This window comes from Trachypithecus francoisi, unplaced genomic scaffold (assembly GCF_009764315.1).
Source record: "Trachypithecus francoisi isolate TF-2019V2 unplaced genomic scaffold, Tfra_2.0 Lachesis_group6, whole genome shotgun sequence".
NCBI classification, from domain to species: domain Eukaryota; kingdom Metazoa; phylum Chordata; class Mammalia; order Primates; family Cercopithecidae; genus Trachypithecus; species Trachypithecus francoisi.
Window position 1 is genome coordinate 86,975,736 of NW_022681471.1, and position 20,910 is coordinate 86,996,645.

Below are 20,910 nucleotides of genomic sequence, written 5' to 3' on the forward strand. Positions count from 1 at the left end.
GTAGAGCAGAAGGTGACGAATTGAATGGGGAGCATGAAGGCAGGTCGGGGGTGGAATGCAGGGCAGGGGTGCAGGAGTTGGAGTTGACATCGACCCTCCTGACCCTGCCATGACCACTCATGTCCTAAAGAAGGAGAAGCAGCAGACGCAGAAAAGGAAGCACACGGCTGGGCGTGGTGGCCTCACGCCTGTAATCCCAGCACTTTGGGAGGCCGAGGCGGGCGGATCACAAGGTCAGGATATCGAGACCATCCTGGCTAACACGATGAAACCCCGTCTCTACTAAAAATACAAAAAATTAGCCAGGCGTGGTGGTGGGCACCTGTAGTCCCAGCTACTCGGGAGGCTGAGACAGGAGAATGGCATGAACCCGGGAGGTGGAGCTTGCAGTGAGCCGAGATCGTGCCACTGCACTCCAGCCTGGGTGACAGAGTGAGACTCCGTCTCAAAAAAAAAAAAGAAAGAAAGAAAGGAAGCACACAGGCAAGTGGAAGCATCCGGAGCATGTCAAGGACCCAGCCTCACCACTGCAGTGCCTGGGACACCCGCTGTGTGTATCCCACTTGGCCGGGCTCTAAGTACTGTTTGGATGACTGTAGCATGAGGCTGGCAGGTAAGTGAGTGCACCTCGAGGTTAAGGGACAAAGGCGAAGTAAGGTGTGATCCATGCCATCTGTAATTCCACTCAGCCACCCACCCATCCACCGTCATAGTCACCCACTCACTGAACCACCCATCCACATTACATCCACCAGGATGCACATCCACCCTTATAGCCACTCACCCACCTGCTCATCCATCCTTATAGCCACTAACCCATCCACCCATCCACCCACCCATCCACTGTTCAACCTCCCATTCACTAACATGCCCTCATCCACCACTCGGTACCCTATAGAGTCACCATTCAGTAGCTCATTTTTCTCATTCCTCTGATGTCCCCATCTACCCATTTCATTTCTTGCTTTCTCTTCTTCCAGCTGCATCAATAACATCCTTCCCCAGTGCATCCAGCAGTGGCAAAGGAGCCCCTGCATTGCCAATGAGCATGGCAAGAAAATGCTCGAGCACATCCACCATGAGCAGCAGGACACCTATACTCGCCTGAAGGACACGGAGTGCCATTTCCATGAACTTGAGGCCATCATTCTGCATGGCAAACAGTAGGCTGTGTGCACGGATTACTAGGCGAGAGGGCATTGGTGAGGTAGAGCTTAAAGGTACCTGGCCTCTTGTCCTGTCCCTCCCCATCCTGTACTGCTTCCCTGGCCCCTCCATTGTCCTGTGCAGAACAACAAAGGTGAAAAGGGCAGCAAAGACCTGCAGATCTTTTGTGTCTCCTGCGGGCAGCCCATCTCTAAGTGTGTCGCCTTGCGCCACATGGAATGCTGCTTTGCCAAGGTTGGAACATTGGCTGGGAGTCAGATGGGACAAGGGTGTTTTTGGTTGGGTGGGGTGGCACATGGGTAGGGTCCATGTGGTGGGGGCAGGTTTGGCGCCTGGATATTTGTTATACGAGGAATGCAACACACATCCACGGCTTCCCCTGTGTGCTGTTCCCCCACACCCAGTATGAGAGCCAAGGTCAGGGCATTAACCAGTGGTGAGGGGGACACTGGCTGTGCAGACAGGAGCATAGGGTCTGCAGGGGACAACAGACCTGGTGTTTGGAGCTTTATTGTAGGAGGACACGCAGCATATGTCCACAGTTCCTACCATTTGTGCTCTTTCTTCCCCAGTGTGAGTGCCAATTGTCCGTTGGGTCCCTGTACCCTACTGCATTGAAGGGTGAGTGTGGGGCTAGTAAGGGTTGAAGGCATTATGTGGACAGGGTCAGAAGCAAGGTTGAGCAAGGTCAGGGCAGGATGTGGTGGGCTCAGAGGCAGAGGCGGGTGTAGTTAGAGGCATGGTATGGGCGGGGTCTGGGACTAGGTGCAGGTAGGGTTCTGGGGTGGGACCTCCCTCCTCCTGACTCTCAGCACCTCACTTTTCCACCCCCCTCCAGGACCACATGGCTCTTCCGTGATGCCTACAGTCTGAAGAGTAAGAGGTACTGTAAGCGCCTCAAGGTGCTGTGTTCTGAGCACTCTTGGGATCCCAAGGTGAGACCCTTCCTTACCTCATCACCTTCCATTCCTCCAATCCTCCCTGCCTGACTGCCCTCTGCATCTCCTCAGCAACCCCTGTGTGTCCCCCTTCCCTTCCCGACCACCCCACGTTCCATGCTCCTTGCTGCCTCTCACCCTCTCTTCTTCCTTTTCTCTCTAACCGGCTGTCTGTATTCATGCCCTCCTTGCCCGACCACCTTCCGGATGGTCCTGCCCTTCCTCACTGCAGAAGCACCCCCCCAATTCTGATCCTCTTCTTGCTCAACCATCCTCCCTTCCTGCCCCACCGCCTGCCTGGCCAACCCGCTGTACCCTCCTCCTTGTGTGGCACCCTCAACTTCTCTTCCTCACTTTCTGACTTTCCTCCATTCTGATCGTTTTCCCTGCCTCACTGACCCCTGATTCTATTTTCTGCCTGTCACCTACATCCTTTCTTCCTCCCTGTTTGACCGCTCCCCATTCTCTCCCTCCACCCTCCTCTCCTTCACCTCAGCCCTCACCTCCCCTCTGCATCAACAAACCCCACTCATCTACTTCTCCTCCTCGGACCACCCTCAACCCTTCCCTCCTCCTGCCAGACTGCTTTCCAGCCCTCCAGCTCTCCAGCTCTCCCTGGCCCACCTGCCCTCCAGCGTCCCTCCTGTTGGATCTCTTTCTGTGCTTCTGTTCTTACCTGCGTCACCTGCATTCTTCCATCCCTGCTTAGTCAACCTCATTCCTCTATCCTCTATGCCTGATCACCCGCTATTTATCCTCTTTTCTCTGAATTCCTCTCTTCCCCCTGCCTGATCACTCCCTATCCCTCTCCTCTCTGTCCTCCGCCCCCTATTGTTTCCCTGTGCCTGATCATTCCCCAGGGCTACCCTCCTTCATAGCTCATCCTCCTTTATTCTTCACCATAGGTGCCAAAGGATGAGGTGGGCGATTGTCCACTAGTGCATAATGTCTTTGAGTTCACGGGTAATTTCTGTTGCCTCCCCAAATGCCTGTGCAACTGCTACTATAGCTGGGAGAAGCTGAGGCGTGCCGAGGTAGACCTGGAGCGCATGCAGGCGGTAGGTGCCATGCCGAGGGGGCTGGGGGATGGGGTAGGATCCTGGACTCCCTCTCGAGTATTCAGGTCCCACAGTTGCACAAGCTGGAACAGCTGTTTGAGCAGGAGCAGAAGGTGCACACGTCTTTGATGAACCGGGTGGGGCTGCTGGCTCTGGTGCTGCACAAGACGATCCAGCATGACCCATTCACCAGTGACCTGTGCTCCAGGGTGGACTAACCCTTGCTGGACCTAGGTCCCATATACCACACTCTGTGTAAAGGTGACACCTCACAAATCCCTCCTCCCACAACTGCTGCTCCATCCACCTTTTTCTTAGGGCATCTTGGAGTTTCTCTCTGTGCTTCTCTGTCCACCACTTGGTCTCCTGTCTCTCTGTCTACCCTTCCTTGGTGGTGGTCGGGGGGATTGTCCAAAAATTCCCCATTCCCATCCATTCCTCCATCCCTGTGCCTTTTTTCCCTGAACCTGGGTGAGGCCAAGGGATCTGCCCTGCTGTTACATCCACTATCTAGAATTTTCTTCATCAACTTTGGAAGAACAAGGATTTTGATAGCTCATGATGTTCCCTAAACCTGTCTCTCTGGCTGCAAACCCAATTCCAAACCTCCAATAGTTGGTGGGTGACAGGCCCCACCCTCATAGCCATCATGCCCCTACACGCACCCATCTTGTCCCGTTCCTGACCTTCCCTCAAGGTCCTTGTCCTGTCAGTCTTGTCCCATCTCAGTCCAACCCCAGTCTGTCCTGCCTTTCACTTCCGGGCCCCCTCTTCCCACCACCCTGCTCTGACTGTGCCCTGTCCTTTCCAGCCTGTCCTGTCACACCTATTTCACACCTGTAGGTTTGCCAGAAGGTGGCTTCTGCCACATCTGCCTTTGCCAGCCCCCATCCAGGCCTTCTGTGCCGTTGGAGGTTCATCCAGTAGTGTTGCTTGTGGGTGCTGGTATGTCTCCAATGACAGACCTGAACGACATTTCCTAATTTTTTTCCTATGCTCACTGATACCTTATGATTTTTTTTTAATTTTTTTTTGAGATGGAGTTTCTTGCCCTGTCACCCAGGCTGGAGTGCAGTGGCCCAATCTCAGCTCACTGCAACCTCTGCCTCCAGGGTTCAAGTGATTCTCCTGCCTCAGCCTCCTGAGTAGCTGGGATTACAGGTGCACACCACCATGCCCTGGCATTCTTTTGTATTTTTAGTAGAGATGGGGTTTTACCATGTTGGCCAGGCTGGTCTCGAACTCCTGACCTCAGTTGATCCGCCTGCCTTGGCCTCCCAAAGTGCTGGGATTACAGGCGTGAGCCACCACACCCAGCCCTTATGATTTTTTAAAATCTGTTTTTATAATTACTCTCCTCCCAGGAACTCATATAGTTCTAAATGTTTAAGTGTGTTGCTCTAGACTTTATACCTCATATTCCAGTACAACTACTTTACATTACTACTTGTCTGGTACAATATCTCCTTTCTCATTACTAATATTGTGTTTCTCTCTTTTTTTTCAATTTGATCAGATTTCCCAGAGCAGCTTTTTATTTATTTATACTTCCTAATTTTATATTTATTTTATTTATATAAACTTCTATTTGTATTACTTGTCACTTCTTGACTCTTTGTTTTGTGTTTTTATTTTTATGTTTTTTATTTAATTTTGCTGTTCTCCTAATTTCCTAAGTCATGTTCCCAACTCGATTATTTTGGGGCTTCCAGTCTTTTTTTTTTTTTTAATAGTAAAGTATTTGAGACTAAACACTTTCCTCTACGTGTGGCTATGTTTCAAACACTCTGGTATGGAAGGTGAAACCACAGAATTGATTTCTCATTTTGATCCTAGGTATTGAAGAAAGCTTCTTAGGTTCTTACTGGTTAAGGTAGTTTAGTTGTCTTTTTTAATTTTTATGTAATTATGCTTTTTATTATCATCAGAGAATGTAGCCTGTAGAATATGAATTTGTAAATGTTATTCAATATTTTCTCTGTGGCCTGGGTACGTGACCCAATTTTGTAAAACTTTCATGGATATAAGAGAAGAAACTATATTCTCTGTTAAATATTAGGACTTGGTGGGGACTTTTCAATCTAGTTGGATGATTTATTTTTTTCTTTCTGGCTACTTCAGCTGTTATATTATAAAAAGGTAGAATAAATCTATTGTAACATTTTAAAACAAATTTCTCCTGTGGTTCTGTGTTTTTTGGGGGGAGATGAATCCTAAAGTATATATCTTAGACCATTTCACACAGTGACATTACGTATTTTTTTTTTCTTTTGAGATGGAGTCCCGCTCTGTCACTCAGGCTGGAGTGCAGTGACCCGATCTTGGCTCACTGCAACCTCTGCCTCCCAGGTTCAAGCAATTCTCCTGCCTCAGTCTCCTGAGTAGCTGGGATTACAGGCATGTGCCACCACGCCCGGCTAGTTTTTGTATTTTTAGTAGAGATGTGGTTTCTCCAAATTGACCAGGCTGGTCTCGAACTCCTGACCTCTAGTGATCTGCCCGCCTCGGCCTTCCAAAGTGCTGGGATTACAGGTGTGAGTCACTGTGCCTGGTCAATTTCTGTTCATTTTTGTCCCTCCTGTTTTCCTCATTAGTTTGGAAAGTTTTATTTTTATTAATTGTCCCATTATATACTTTTCCCATTTCCAACAGGCATGATTTATTTCCTTTACTATTTTATCCGAATATAACTGGACCTTATTTTATAGAAAAAGATGAATAGTATTGCTTTCTTATTTTTCTAGAAAAATTAATTTAAAGACTATATTTTTCTTATAGGTTGAGTTAATCCTGCTTCAAGAAATCTCACCTAACATTTTTTTTTTTTTTTGAGATGGAGTCTAGCTCTGTCGCCCGGGCTGGAGTGCAGTGGCCGGATCTCAGCTCACTGCAAGCTCCGTCCCCCGGGTTTACGCCATTCACCGGCCTCAGCCTCCCGAGTAGCTGGGACTACAGGTGCCCGCCACCTCGCCCAGCTCGTTTTTTGTATTTTTTAGTAGAGACGGGGTTTCACCGTGTTAGCCAGGATGGTCTCGATCTCCTGACCTCGTGATCCGCCCATCTCGGCCTCCCAAAGTGCTGGGATTACAGGCTTGAGCCACCGCGCCGGGCCTCACCTAACATTTTTATTCAAACTCCCCAGTGACTTCATCTATTATAATTTAACTTTACTGTATGAGTGTGTGCTCAGGGGTGTGTATTTTACCTCAACATTAATTGTGGACCATTGTTTTGCTCTCTTATTTTGAGATCTCTCTTTGGATTTCATATTTATTTATTTAGAATATATCCCTGAGTGTTTTCTTTAAGCAGAATAAATTGGTGAAACACTATTCAAATTATTTCATGTCTGAAACTGTCATTCTTTTGCCCTGACCAAGGAATGGTTTCTTGGGATGGGGTACAGGATTGGAATTCTTATCTCTCCATGGCCTATGGTAGGGGTGTCCAATCTTTTGGCTTCCTGGGTCACACTGGAAGAAGAAGAATTGTCTTGGGCCACACATAAAATATAATAATAGTAACAATAGCTGATGAGCTAAAAAAAAAAAATAGCAAAAAAAAAAAATCTCAAAATACTTTAAGAAAGTTTACAAATTTGTGTTGGGCTGCATTCAAAGCTGTCCTGGGCTACATGTGGCCCATGGGCCGCAGGTTGGACAAGCTTGGGCTATGGGAAGTAGCTTCTATGATAACCCTCAGTGATCCCTGCCTCCTGGAATTCATCACCTTCTCTCCATTGAGTAACTTGCTTCTAACCAATACAATACCTTAACATTGAGAGGATACCACCTTGGGGTTAGATTACAAGAGATCATAGTTTTTGTCTTGGTGACAGGCTCTTTCCCTTGTTGGTTTTGGCAAAGCAACATGCCATGTTGGGAAGGCCCATGTAGCAAGAGACTAAGGATAGCCTCCAACTATCAGAAACTGAGGCTTTCAGTACATTCCAACATCCCAAAAGGGATAGAACCCTGTGAACAACCACATAAGTGAGCTTGGAATTAAGTCTTTCCCCAGTTCAGCCTTCAGATGAGGCCACAACTCCTGGCTGACACTTTGATTGTAGCCCTACAAGAGACTCTGAAACAGAGGACCCAGCTAAGCCATACCCAGATTCCTAACCCACAGAAACCATGAGAGTGTGTGTTTTTAAGGCCATCAAGTTTTTTTAATGGTAATTTATAATACAGCAATAGATAACTAATACATGGTCTGTAGATGTTAAATGACATCTGAATTCAATTTTTGTCAATGAGCTGTCTGCTGCTGGTCTTATTCCTCTCCCTTGCATAAAACTTGTTTCTGCATGGAAGTGTTTAAGAATTTCTCCTCGTCTTTGGACTGTAAGACTGTAACCTTTGTCTGCAAAACAGAGAGAGATTTTTAAAAAGGCTGTAACCAAATTTGGTCATTGCAAGGGTTCCTGTGGTGATTAATTATTTTTAGCAGCTTTGCGGGGGAGGATCAGTGATTTAGTGATCACCTTTTACTGTACATCAGAATCTTCTGTGAAGTTGAGATGGAAGAGGGGGGGATGTGAAGGGTTCATCCCCATGGCCTAGGGGAGAGGGGGAGGCAGCTCCCTGCAGGGTGTCTTGGGGGAGATCCGGTGCGGGCAGCCACCAGCCTTAGCCAGGGAGATGCTATCCCCCACCCCAGCAGGGATCCTTCCCTCACCATTGATTCTTTACAGATGTCAGCTGATTCTCAACAGCACTCCTTTTCCCCCTGTCCTCTGGGGATGTGCCGATTTCTCCTCTATCCTGATTTAGGTACAGAAAAACCCTTTTTCCCTTGGAACTTAGAGACTGGCGGGGTAGTAGGGCCACCACAGTCTCCGGGGTCCTTCTGGCTCTCCCTCCTCCCTTCAAAGATTAATAAAATGGCCCCAGAAGGCAAGTGACTCGTCCAGGCCTCTCAGGTTGGCAGTGAGAGGACTAGACTGGAGCCAGGTCTCCTGACTGTGTCTTCCACCCTTGCCCACCACAGCTGAGATCAATTTTCCCACTCAAAGTTCACGCTGAGATTCTGTAAACTGAGGAGGACGATGAGCGAGCCAGGCCCTGGCCGACAGCTCCCTTCTTTCAGACCTGCCTGTGGATCCTGTCGGCTTTGGAAGGGTTCATCGTCTCAGGGGCTCAGGGTCATGCAGTCAATAAGCCCGAATATATTCTGAAACGCTGTTGTTTTGGTTTTGTTTATTATATAATTATATTCCTAATATTAAGTTATGCATTATGAATAAATACAAAGAAGAAAGTAAAAATGACCTCTAACTCTGACATCTCCTAAATATAAATTCTATCAATGATTTGATTTATTTGCTTCCATTTTTTTTTTTTGGGTATGTGCTTTGGTGCTTATGTTTGCAAGTGATCAGTATATTCATATGTGCACTTTTAGTTTAAATGAAAACTAGAATCATGTTATTGGGTTACCTTGTTTTTTTACGTTGTATTTTAACTTAATATTTTTCCATGGCAGCATATATTTTTCTAAACAATTTTAACAGCTGCAAATAGCGTATCTTTGAACATATCATAATTTATATAACCAATATGCTGTTAATAAATATTTATGAAAGTTGGTTTTGGTTTTAACTGTTATGAACATCACCGTGGTAAAATTCCTACATTTAAATCTTTGTGCGCATACATGATTATTTTCTACAATTTCTAACCCATAGAAATTGTACCCTTGGGTTGGGGTGTAAGGACAGGTGATAATAATAAATGGGCTGGGTGCTGTGGCTCACACCTGTAATCTCAGCACTTTGGGAGGCAGAGGTGGGTGGATCAGTTGAGGTCAGGGGTTGCAGACCGGCCTGGTCAACATGGTGAAACCGTGTCTCTACTAAAAATACAAAAATTAGCTGGGCATGGCAGCACACACCTATAATCCCAGCTACTTGAGAGGCTGACACTGGAGAATCTCTGGAACCCGGGAGGCAAAGGGTGCAGTGAGCCCAGATCACGCCACTGCACTCCAGCCTGGGCAACACAGCAAGATTCTTGTCTCAATAAATAAATAAAAATTAGCCAGGCATGGTGGCACGCACCTATAATCCCAGCTACTTCGGAGGCTGAGACACTAGAATCACTGGCACCAGGGAGGCAGAGGTTGCAGTGAGCTGAGATCGTGCCACTGCACTCCAGCCTGGGCGACAGAACTGTGAGGAAAAGAAAGAGAGATCAGACTGTTACTGTGTCTATGTAGAAAGAAGTAGACATAAGAGACTCCATTTTGTTCTGTACTAAGAAAAATTCTTCTGCTTTGATATGCTGTTAATCTGTAACCCTACCCCCAACCCTGTGCTTGCAGAGACATGTGCTGTGTTTACTCAAGGCTTAATGGATTTAGGGATATGCAGGATATGCTTTGTTAAGCAAGTGCTTGAAGGCAGTATGCTTGTTAAGAGTCATCATCACTCTCTAATCTCAAGTACCCAGGGACACAATACACTGCAGAAGGCCGCAGGGACCTCTGCCTAGGAAAGCCAGGTGTTGTCCAAGGTTTCTCCCCATGTGGTAGTCTGAGATATGGCCTCCTGGAAAGGGAAAGACCTGACAGTCCCCCAGTGTGACACACGTAAAGGGTCTGTGCTGAGGAGGATTAGTAAAATAGGAAGGCCTCTTTGCAGTTGAGATAAGAGGAAGGCATCTGTCTCCTGCTTGTCCCTGGGCAATGGAATGTCTTGGTGTAAAACCCGATTGTATGTTCTATTTACTGAGATACAGGAAAACTGCCTTAGGGCTGGAGGTGAGACATGCTGGTGGCAGTACTGCTATTTAATGCACCAAAGTTGTTTATGTATGTGCACATCATGTTTTCTTAACCTTGTTTATGACACAGAGACATTTGTTCACATGTTTTCCTGCTGACCCTCTCCCCCCTATTACGCTATTGTCCTACCACAGCCCTCTCTCCGAGATGGTAAAAATAATGATCAATAAATACTTAGGGAACTCAGAGACCAGTGCCGGCACCGGTCCTCTGTATGCTGAGTGCTGGTCCCCCGGCCCACTTTTCTTTTTCTATACTTTGTCTCTGTGTCTCTTTCTTTTCTCAAGTCTCTCATTCCACCTGGCGAGAAACACCCACAGGTGTGGAGGGGCTGGTCCCCTTCACAGAACGAGACTCTGTCTCAAAAATAAATAAATAAAAATACAAAAATAGCCAGGCATGGTGGCACACACCTGTAATCCCAGCTACTCCAGAGGCTGAGGCATGAGAATCGCTGGAACCCAGGAGGTGGAGGTTGCAGTAAGCTGCGCCACTGCACTCCAGCCTGGGCGACAGAAAGAAACTGTGTCTCAAATAATAATAATAATAAATGAATTGGGAGGGGACAATTGCATACTTAGTCCCAATGAGAAATCTGCCTTTCTCCAAGTGCTACATGATCAAATCAGTCACACATACGCAGCTTGTGATCACAAAGGCATGGAGTTCTCTGGCTCTCCATGGGGTGCAGCCCCTTGTCCAGCTGAAGTGTGGAGATTTCCAGGCTGCTTAATCTGAGCAATACAACCTTGACTTCACAGACCTATGTCCCTTCCCAAGAAAGTCAGGAAATAACCACGTTTCTCATGAGTCATCATTAATTCATGTATTTGTTGGTTGCACCTGTTGTAGTTGAGCAGCTTTTGTGGGCTTTTAAGAATCCCTGTAGTAAAATGCATAAGTATAGCTCCATAAAAATCAGATCAGAGAAAATATAGAAAGAATGGACGAAGTCAGGACCAGAATCGATTTGGGCTGTAGGCATTTGGGCCCTAGGGTTCTGCAGAGTAACTAAAATTAAGCTGCAAGTTTCCTTCTGAGCTTCCTATCAGACATAGCTGGAAAGAAAATGCAATTATTTGTAGGATATACCTTGGCCACAGGGAGAAAAATGACTACAAGGGTAAAGAAAAATTTTTCCAGGGGAAAGATTTCCTCATAATTGAATGTAAACCATCTCCTACCCCCTTTATTTTTGAGACGGGGTCCTGCTCTGTTGTCCAGGCTGGAGTGCAGTGGCTCGGTCTCAGCTCACTGCAAACTCCGCCTCCCGGGCTCAAGCGATTCTCCAGCCTCAGCCTCCTGAGTAGCTGGGATTACAGGCACGTGCCACCATGCCTGGCTAATTTTTGTATTTATTTATTTATTTATTAGAGACAGAGTCTCGCTCTGTCACCCAGGCTGTAGTGCAATGGCGCCATCTCAGCTCACTGCAAACTCCGCCTCCTGGGCTCAAGGATTCTCCAGCCTCAGCCTCCCAAGTAGTTGGGATTACAGGTGCCCGCCACCATGGCTGGCTAATTTTTGTATTTTTAGTAGAGATGGGATTTTGCCATGTTGGCCAGGCTGGTCTCGAACTCCTGGCCTCAAGTGATCCGCCTGTCTTGGCCTCCCAAAGAGCTGGGATTACAGGTGTGAGCCACCATTGACTTCCATTTAGGAAGTCAATCTCACGTTTTCTGGGAGAGCTCGATGCCTTGAAATGCCCTGAAGGTGTATTAGTCAGAGCTAATAGGGTATACAGACATATATAAGAGGGAATTTATTATGGGAATTTGCTCACACCATTATGGAAGCCAAGAAGTCCCCTCCATCTTCTTTCTGCAAGCTAGAGAACTAGAAAAGCTGAAACTGATCATGTAATTCAGTTTGAGTCTGAAGGCCTGAGAACCAGGGGAGTTGATGGTATAACTACCAGTCCCAGGCCAAAGGCTTGAAAAATGGGGTAGGGGGTGAGGGGATGGTGTTGGTGTAAGCCCTGGTGTCTGAAGGCCCAAGAACCAATAGCCTCAATGTCTGAGGGCAGGAAAAGATGGATGTTCGCAGCTCGAGCAGAGAGGGTAAATCTGCCCTTCCTCCATGTTTTTGTTCTATTCAGTCCCTCAGTGGATTAGATGATGCCTGCCCACATTGGTGAGGACAAATCTTTACACAGTCTGCTGATTCAAATGTTAATGTTTTCTGGAAACACCCTCGCAGTCACACCTAGCAATAATGTTTTACCAGCTATCTGGGCATCTTAGCCCAGTTGAGTTGATACAAAATGAACCGTCACAGAAGGTAACTCATCTCGAAAGTTCTAAACTCCCTTAACACACTTCTTCTCTAAAAGAAGGTTTATAACTTCAATTTTTCTCTATCTTGAATTGGAATGTCTACAACTGTTATTATATGTCTGCCCAACCACTGTATGTTCAGTGTTTTGGGGGAAGATAACCCGTCTCTTCTGTTTTCACAGGTGCACATACAGAAAGAGAATTGTGCCTCAGAAGCTGTACTTAATGGATGACACCCAGGAGCCTCATCTGCACCTGGACCTAATATGGTGATAAAATTTTAGGCTTGGAGCTGATACTGTAATGAGGTGAGCCTTTTGGGACCTTGGAATGGGGTGAATGTATTTTGCATGTGAGAGGGATATAAAGCATTGGTGGTAAGAGGGAAGACTCTGGTGGACACACAGGAAGGTGTTCCATAGTGAGTCACACAATCTTGTATAATTTCCTCTCCTTGGGTGCAAGTAGAATCTCTGTGACTTGTTTCTAGCAAATAGAATATGGCAAAGGTGATGGGATATCACTCCCTCAATCAGATTATATTACATTCAAAGATGATATGATGTAACTCCCATGATTTCGTTACAGTATCTAACACTTGGCTTTAGTAGACTGGCACAAGAGATTCTCCTTACTGGCTTAATGAGGTAAGCATCTATATTGAGGAAACCCACATGGCAAGAAACTGCAGGCAGCCTCTAGAAACCATGGGTGGCCTCTTCGATTTGAAGGTAGCCTCCAGCTGACAACCAGTAAGAAGCCAGGGCCCTAAGTCATGTAGCTGCAAGAAAATAAAATCTGCCAATGATGTGAATGATCTTGGAAGTGGAGTCTTCCCAGTCAAGCTCCCAGATGAAAATATAGCCTGGCTGACACCTTGTGAGATCTTGAACAGAGGACTTAGTTAAGCTATGTGTGAACTTTTGACACATAGAAACTGTGAAATAATAAAAGTGTGTTGTCTTAAGCTACTAAGTTCGTGGGAATTTGTTACGCAGCAATGGAAAACTAATAGGATATCTCATGCTCTATTTCATTGTTTCACATTTTCCTCAATGTCTATCATATAAAGCTCCATTTTGTATCTGGGCTTCTGATTATTTTGTGTACTGCATATGTGGACAATATGCATATTTTCATTTTTCATTCAGTTGCTTCTGTTCCATGAAATAGTTCTTAACTACTCTAGTGTACTTTTTCACTTTTTTGATTCCCTAGTCTGCAAATTCTTCAAACTAGAGAGTTTTAAACCATATGGTATTTGATGCTTTTGTCTTTATTTTAGTAATCCTTGATAATAAGGGATTATATTTACTTTTCATTACTCCAGCGCTAAGGACATAGAACCTATTTAGAATATTGAAGGTATTAAATATATGGAGGTAGTCAGAGGAGAATATTTTGTTTTATTTTTAAAATGTCTGGTGAGAGAAACTCAAGGAACATAAATTATAACTGAAAAGAGAAAACAATGGCTTTAAAGCCAAAATTATTAGGCTTTCTACAATAATCCCCTCCAATATAATGGAAATCTAGTAAAAACAATTGTTTAAAAACAAGTGGCACAGTGTATTTGCTTTTGGAGTGCAAAAAAAATTAAAAAAAATATGTTCCCTGAATTCAGACATGGAAGATTGAGAGTAATTTTCAGCACAGCGGACACTTAATTTATTCTTGAGCCCATATAAAGTTTGTATTTGTGGAAATAGGCATGAAAATTAAGCTTTCGGAGAAGAACATGAAGTTAAGATTGGAATTGCAAATAACTGGATTTTAAAGGCAATTTCATGAGTAATTTGTGGAATGCAAAATCACCTACACAGTCATTTTAAAGACTGATGACTCTTGATCTCTTCATTTATGTATGTTACTGAGTCTGTAGGACAAGGGACTTACAGATGAGTTTTTCAACCTAAGAGTAAATTCTTTGCAATGGACATTGTGGCAATAATCTCAATGATGAAAGGTGCAACACAGGTTAAATGGAAAATTGAAAGTGGAAAAAATACCAAATCAATTTTTAGGAATCCAATGCTTATGTTCTCTAGAATAATTAAAAATCATAACATGTAGGAGGAAAAATATGAAGGTGAAAGAAGAGAGGCTTTTACACAGGACAGAGCTAACATCTAGTATATTAGGCTCACCAAAAAAGGGAAAATAAACTGCATTTAATTAGATTATGCTCAATATCTAAAATTCATGATGGAATATGAAAATGCCATAATTTACTCATTCTATAAATATTTTGTTGAAACTTACTATGTCACATATTCTATCAGAACGTCACTGTTTCCCATTTTGGGCAAGGATGATATATTAATTATGGCAATTCTAAGCTGCTATACCAGAGACTCCAAGATAAACACTTAAATAATGTAGAATTGTGTTGCTCTTTTATGTACTTCTTTTAATAAAACTTGCTTCTTGTGTTCTTTCAGGGACCCAAATTTCTTCCAAGATATCAGCCCTCCATTCTTTTTTCCCTTTATAGCATGTTTTTACTTATCGCATAAATTCACCATTTTCAAGTATACACTTCACTATGTGTGCAACTATCACCACTATCTAATTCCAGAAAATATCCATCATCTCAAAGGGAAACCCCAAACCTATTAGAAGTTAGTCTCACATGTACACGTATGTTTATTGCAGCACTGTTCACAATAGCAAAGACTTGGAACCAACCTAGATGCCCATCAATGATAGACTGGATAAAGAAAATGTGGCACATATACACCATGGAATGCTATGCAGCCATAAAAAAGGATGAGTTCATGTCCTTTGCAGGGACATGGATAAAGCTGGAAACCATCATTCTCAGCAAACTAACACAGGAACAGAAAACCAAACATCGCATGTTCTCACTTATAAGTGAGAATTGAACAATGAGAACACATGGACACAGGGAGGGGAATATCACATACTGGGGCCTATTGGGGGTTGGGGTGCTAGGGGAGGGATAGCATTAGGACAAATACCTAATGTAGATGACAGATTGACGGGTGCAGCAAACCAACATGGCACGTGTATACCTATGTAACAAACCTGCACGTTCTGCACATGTATCCCAGAACTTAAAGTATAATAAAAAAAAAGAAATATTAAAGAAATAAAAATTAGGCCGGGCGTGGTGGCTCACGCCTGTAATCCCAGCACTTTGGGAGGCTGAGGCGGGCGGATCAGGAGGTCAGGAGATCGAGACCATCCTGGCTAACACAGTGAAACCCCGTCTCTACTGAAAAAAAAATACAAAAAATTAGCCGGGTGTGGTGGCGGGCGCCTGTAGTCCCAGCTACTCGGGAGGCTGAGGCAGGAGAATGGTGTAAACCCGGGAGGCGGAGCTTGTAGTGAGCCAAGATGGCGCCACTGCACTCCAGCCTGGGCGACATAGCAAGACTCCATCTCAAAAAAAAAAAAAATTAAAAAAAAAAAGAAATAAAAAAATTTTAAAAAATATGTATATTTAACTGATATTGAAATACCCTTGATTCCTGAAATACAATGCTCTTTGCCATAGTGTATTACCCTTTTTTGTTGTTGCAATTATTAATAACAGTGCTGGGTTTTTATTTAGAATATTCATTCATATGTATAAGTAAGATTGGCCTATGGTTTTTTTTTTTTTTTTTTTTTTGAGACGGAGTCTTGCTCTGTCGCCCAGGCTGGAGTGCAGTGGCCGGATATCAGCTCACTGCAAGCTCCGCCTCCCGGGTTTACGCCATTCTCCTGCCTCAGCCTCCCGAGTAGCTGGGACTACAGGCGCCCGCCACCTCGCCCGGCTAGTTTTTTGTATTTTTTAGTAGAGACGGGGTTTCACTGTGTTAGCCAGGATGGTCTCGATCTCCTGACCTCGTGATCCGCCCGTCTCGGCCTCCCAAAGTGCTGGGATTACAGGCTTGAGCCACCGCTCCCGGCCTGTTTTTTTGTTTTGAGACGGAGCCTTGCTCTGTCGCCCAGGCTGGAGTGCAGTGGTGTGATCTTGGCTCACTGCAACTCCGCCTCCTGGGTTCAAGCTGGGATTACAGGCATGCACCACCACGCTGGGTAAATTTTTTTTTTTTTTTTGAGACGGAGTCTCACTCTGTCACCCAGGCTGGAGTGCAGTGGCGCGATCTCAGCTTACTGCAAGCTCCGCCTCCCGGGTTCATGCCATTCTCCTGCCTCAGCCTCCCGAGTAGCTGGAACTACAGGCGCCTGCCACCATGCCCAGCTAGTTTTTTGTATTTTTAGTAGAGACGGGGTTTCACCGTGTTAGCCAGGATGGTCTTGATCTCCTGACCTTGTGATCCGCCTGCCTCGGCCTCCCAAAGTACTGGGATTACAGGTGTGAGCCACCGCACCTGGCCTGGGTTAATTTTTGTATTTTTAGTAGAGATGGGATTTCGCCATGTTGTCCAGGCTGGTCTCGAACTTCTGACCTCAAGTGATCTACTCGCCTTGGCCTCCCAAAGTGCTGGGATTACAGGTGTGAGCTACTGTGCCTGGCCTATAGTTTTGTTTTGTCTTGTGTTTATCAGGTTTTCATATTAATGCTGCACTGGCTATATGAAATGAATTGGTGAGTTTTTTGTTTTTTTAATTTGGGATACTTTGCATAACTTTGGAATTATCCTTCTTGCAACCCTAGTACTTTTTAAATTATGGATTTAAAAAATCACTTTACACTCTCTTCTTTGTAACTGGTCTATTAACATTCTAAATTTCTTCTTGGGATAGTTTTGGTCATTTATGTTTTTCCAGAAAATTATCCATTTTCTCTAGATTTTCCAATGTGTTGCTATATCATTGCATGCAGCATTTCAAAAGTGAATCTTTCTACCTTCATCTTATTTTACTTCTTGGTAGCATTCTACAGAGTTGAAGATTGTACTTGTGAGTTTTGAGTTTCTTGATTTGTTGAATGGATGTGATGAATTTATATCTTTAGTGTGACCATGTAGAGAAATGCATGATGGATAGTAATGGAAAATTACAGGAAATCTGAAAATTTAATAAATTGTTTGTTGACAAAGAAAAAGAAGTCTCAATTTTCCCTGCCTCCACCCTTGACAACCAGTAATCTACTTTCTGTCTCTATGGATTTGCCTCCGGACATTTCATAAACACGGAATCGTGCACTATGTGGCCTTTTGTGTCTGGATTCTTTCACTTAACATAATGTTTTCAAGGTTCTTTTTTGTGGCTGAATAATACTCCATTTTATGAATATACCACATTTTGTTTGTCCATTCGTCAGCTGATGGATAGCTTAGTTTTTCTAGTTTAATGCTAGGCATTTAAAATTTTAGTTTTTAATTTATACAGAAAAGAGATTTAATTTTGCCCATGTTTTCTGCAGGCTGTACTGGAAGCATGGTGCCAGCATCTGCTTCTGGTGAGGACCTCCCTCACTGTTCCACTCATGGCAGAAAGTGAATGAAAGCAAGTCTGTGCAGAGATCACATAGTGGGAGAGAAAGTGAGAGAGAGGGGAGGAAGTGTCAGACTCTTTTAAACGACCAGCTCTGGTGGCAACTAACAGAGTGAGAACTCACTTATTGCTGCCAGGACAGCACCAAGCCATTCATGAGAGATCCATCCTCATGACCCAAACACCTCCCACTAGGCCCCACCTTTAACACTAGGGATCAAACTTCAACATGAGATTTGGATGGGTCAAATATCCAAACTATAGCATTCTGCCCCTCGCCCCACAAACCTCACGTTCTTCTCATGTTGCAAAATGTGATCATCCCTTCCCAACAGTTCCCAAGAATCTTAACTCGTTCTACCATCAACTCAAAAACTCAAAGTCCAAAATCTCATCTGAGACTTAAGGCAAGTTAATTACAGTGAGCCTGTAAAATGAAAGGCCAGGCATGGTGGCTCACGCCTGTAATCCCAGCACTTTGGGAGGCCGAGGCAGGAGGATCACTTGAGGTCAGGAGTTCGAGACCAGCCTGGCCAACATGGTGAAACCCCATCTCTACTAAAAATACAAAAATTAGCCAGGCCTGGTGGTGCACACCTGTAATCCCAGCTACTTGAGAGGCTGAGGCAGGAGAATCGCTTGAACCTACGAGGCAGAGGTTGCAGTGAGCCAAGATTGGGCCACTGTACTCCAGCCTGAGTAACAGAGCAAGGCTCCATCTCAAAAAAAATAATAATAAAATAAAAATAAAAAACAAGTTATTTACTTCCAATGTACAATGCTGGTACAGGCATTGGGTAAACATTCCCATTCCAAAAGGGAGAAATGGGTAACAGGCTCCATGTCAGTTCAAAACCCAGCAAAGCAAGCACTAAGTCTTTCTTTAAAAAGTCTTTACAAAATTAGAGACAGGATTTTTCTCTGTTACCCAGGCTGGTGTGCAGTGGATTAACTGCTGCTGAGGGCAACCTTGAACTCCTGGGCTAGAGTGATCCTCCTGCGTCAGCTTACCAAAATGCTGGGATTACAGGCATGAGCCACCATGCCCAGAGAGCATTAAATAACAGTACCTGGTAGATTATAAGTCCTGGATAAATACATGGCAAATAGTAATTGCCACATAAATATTGATAATAAAAATGATCACCATGATCACCATCATTGTCATATGACTCATATTTCCCTGTGTTCAATTGGGTGAACAATATATGCTTTTTCTTCCATCGTCTAACTATTCTTTCAGTTATAATTACTCTCTCTTTTACATTTCAGAAGGGGAATTTGGGCTTGAAGTCGCACAGCAGTAAATTCTGAAAAAAACTTGACTTCACAGTGAGATGCTTCCTGTTAGAAAAAATTATGATGACCAGATGGAGAAATATCAGGAACATCCAAACAAACCTTGAAGTCATATTTCTTTCATCAAAAAGAAAACATTAAAACAAGAGAGATTATGATTATTACAATGTTGTAAAAGTACTTCAAGTGGTTCCAAACATCGTCCTCTGACAAAGGAGACCCTATTAATTTGATTCACTTGTAAAGAATTGGAAACAAAATGTAGACTCACATACTGATAATAGAAGCAGTACCACAAAGAACCTTGACAAGATTAACTACTGACTGTTCTCATGCATAGTTCATTCTGTAATAAACATGAAAATATTTGTGCAGGAGAGAAATTTTAAAATGCGATCCATGGAAAGGAAATCCATGTAGAGTGTGTATTCACAAAACTCATAGAGTGCTCTACGGTGCTACAAAGCACTCTATGAGTGTGGTGAATACACAAAGGCTCCATCCAGAAGGCAACACTCAAGGTCCAACAGAGAATTCACACTGGACAGAAACCTGACAAGTGCAGTGGCTGTAGAAAAGCCTTCACTGGGATTTCACATTTCAGGAAACACCAGACGATTTATTCTGAGAGAGACAATGTGAATACGATAGTCAAGTGCAGTGGTGTGCACCTATAATCCTACCCACTTGGGAAGCTGAGGCAGGAGGATCGCTTGAGTCAGGAGTTCAAGACTACAGTGTGCCATGATATGATCATGCCTGTGAACAGCCACTGCACTCCAGCCTGGGCCACATAGTGAGACCCCGTATCCTAAAAAAAGAATATTGTGAATGTGGTACAACATTCAATCAGAAATCAATACTAAAATGTATCAAAAAACTCACAAGGAGAGAAACTTTATGTATGTAATGAATGTGGCAAGGCCTTCAACTGGAAGTCAAACTTCATTTTACCCATCAGATGATTCATGCTGGAGAGAACCTTAGGATGCAATCTTGTGGGAAATTCTTAACTTCCAAGCCACAACTCTTACGGCAGTCAGCAAGTTTACAATGAAGCCAAACTATATTTATGAACCGAATGTAGAAGTGCTTTCACCAAAAAAATTAAGCTTTCTCACACACCAGAAAACTCATACTGGAGAGAAACTCTGTATTGATTGTGAGGACCTTTAGACAGAGGCCAGAGTTGATTATATATCAGAAAATTCATTCTGCAGAAAAGCCTTATTAATGTAGCGTCTGTAGGAAATCTTTTGCTAGGAAATCATGCCTCCAACTGCGTCAGCAAATTCATACAGGAGAGAAACCCTATATATGTTCTGAATGTGGGAAGCCTTCACCAACAGTTCCACAATGGAGAAATGCTACAAAACTTGCATTTAAGATAAACCCTACAAGTGTAGTGAGTGTGCTAAGGCTCCATTGAGAAATCTGTTCTCATTATGTGTGGAACTATTTATACTTTGGAGAAAACCTGTTTGTTTTTGAAAAACGATAAAGCTTTCTCAGGAATCAGATCTGATTGATTTATGTGGAAAAGCCTTAAGTGAGAAGTTGTTCCTTACTGTACATGTGGGAAATAATTCCCAAGGGAACATTTACGAATGCATGGCAGAAAGGGGGGAATTTCCTTTTAAAAATATTTTTTATTTATTTTTTGGTAGAGAAGGGGTCTCCCTACATTGCCCAGGCTGGTCTTGAACTCCCGGGCTCAAGCAATCCTTCTGCCTCGGCCTCCCAAGCACTGGGATTATAGGTATGAGCCACCATGCCTGGCCAGGAAATTTCTTATTTGCACCAGCCTTATTGATTATCACAATCTTCATGTTGACAATTTAATGCTTTAGGAAAGCTTTCCTGTAAAATTTTTCAAAACAGATTTTTAGTAGAAAAGTTTGTGGGAAATTATGTAAATAATAATGCTATATACCGTGGAAAGTTATGCATTTTAAAGTGTGAAAAAAATGAATG

The 20,910-nt window shown here is 43.9% G+C and overlaps 1 long non-coding RNA gene across 1 annotated transcript; it reads left to right on the forward strand.

Moving 5' to 3' along the window:
- Positions 1-438: 438 nt before the first annotated feature.
- Positions 439-20,428, forward strand: LOC117077933. The gene is made up of 4 exons (XR_004434871.1): positions 439-1,788; positions 2,006-3,163; positions 12,408-12,533; positions 18,910-20,428. It is a non-coding gene; the product is annotated as an uncharacterized LOC117077933 (long non-coding RNA).
- Positions 20,429-20,910: the final 482 nt, after the last annotated feature.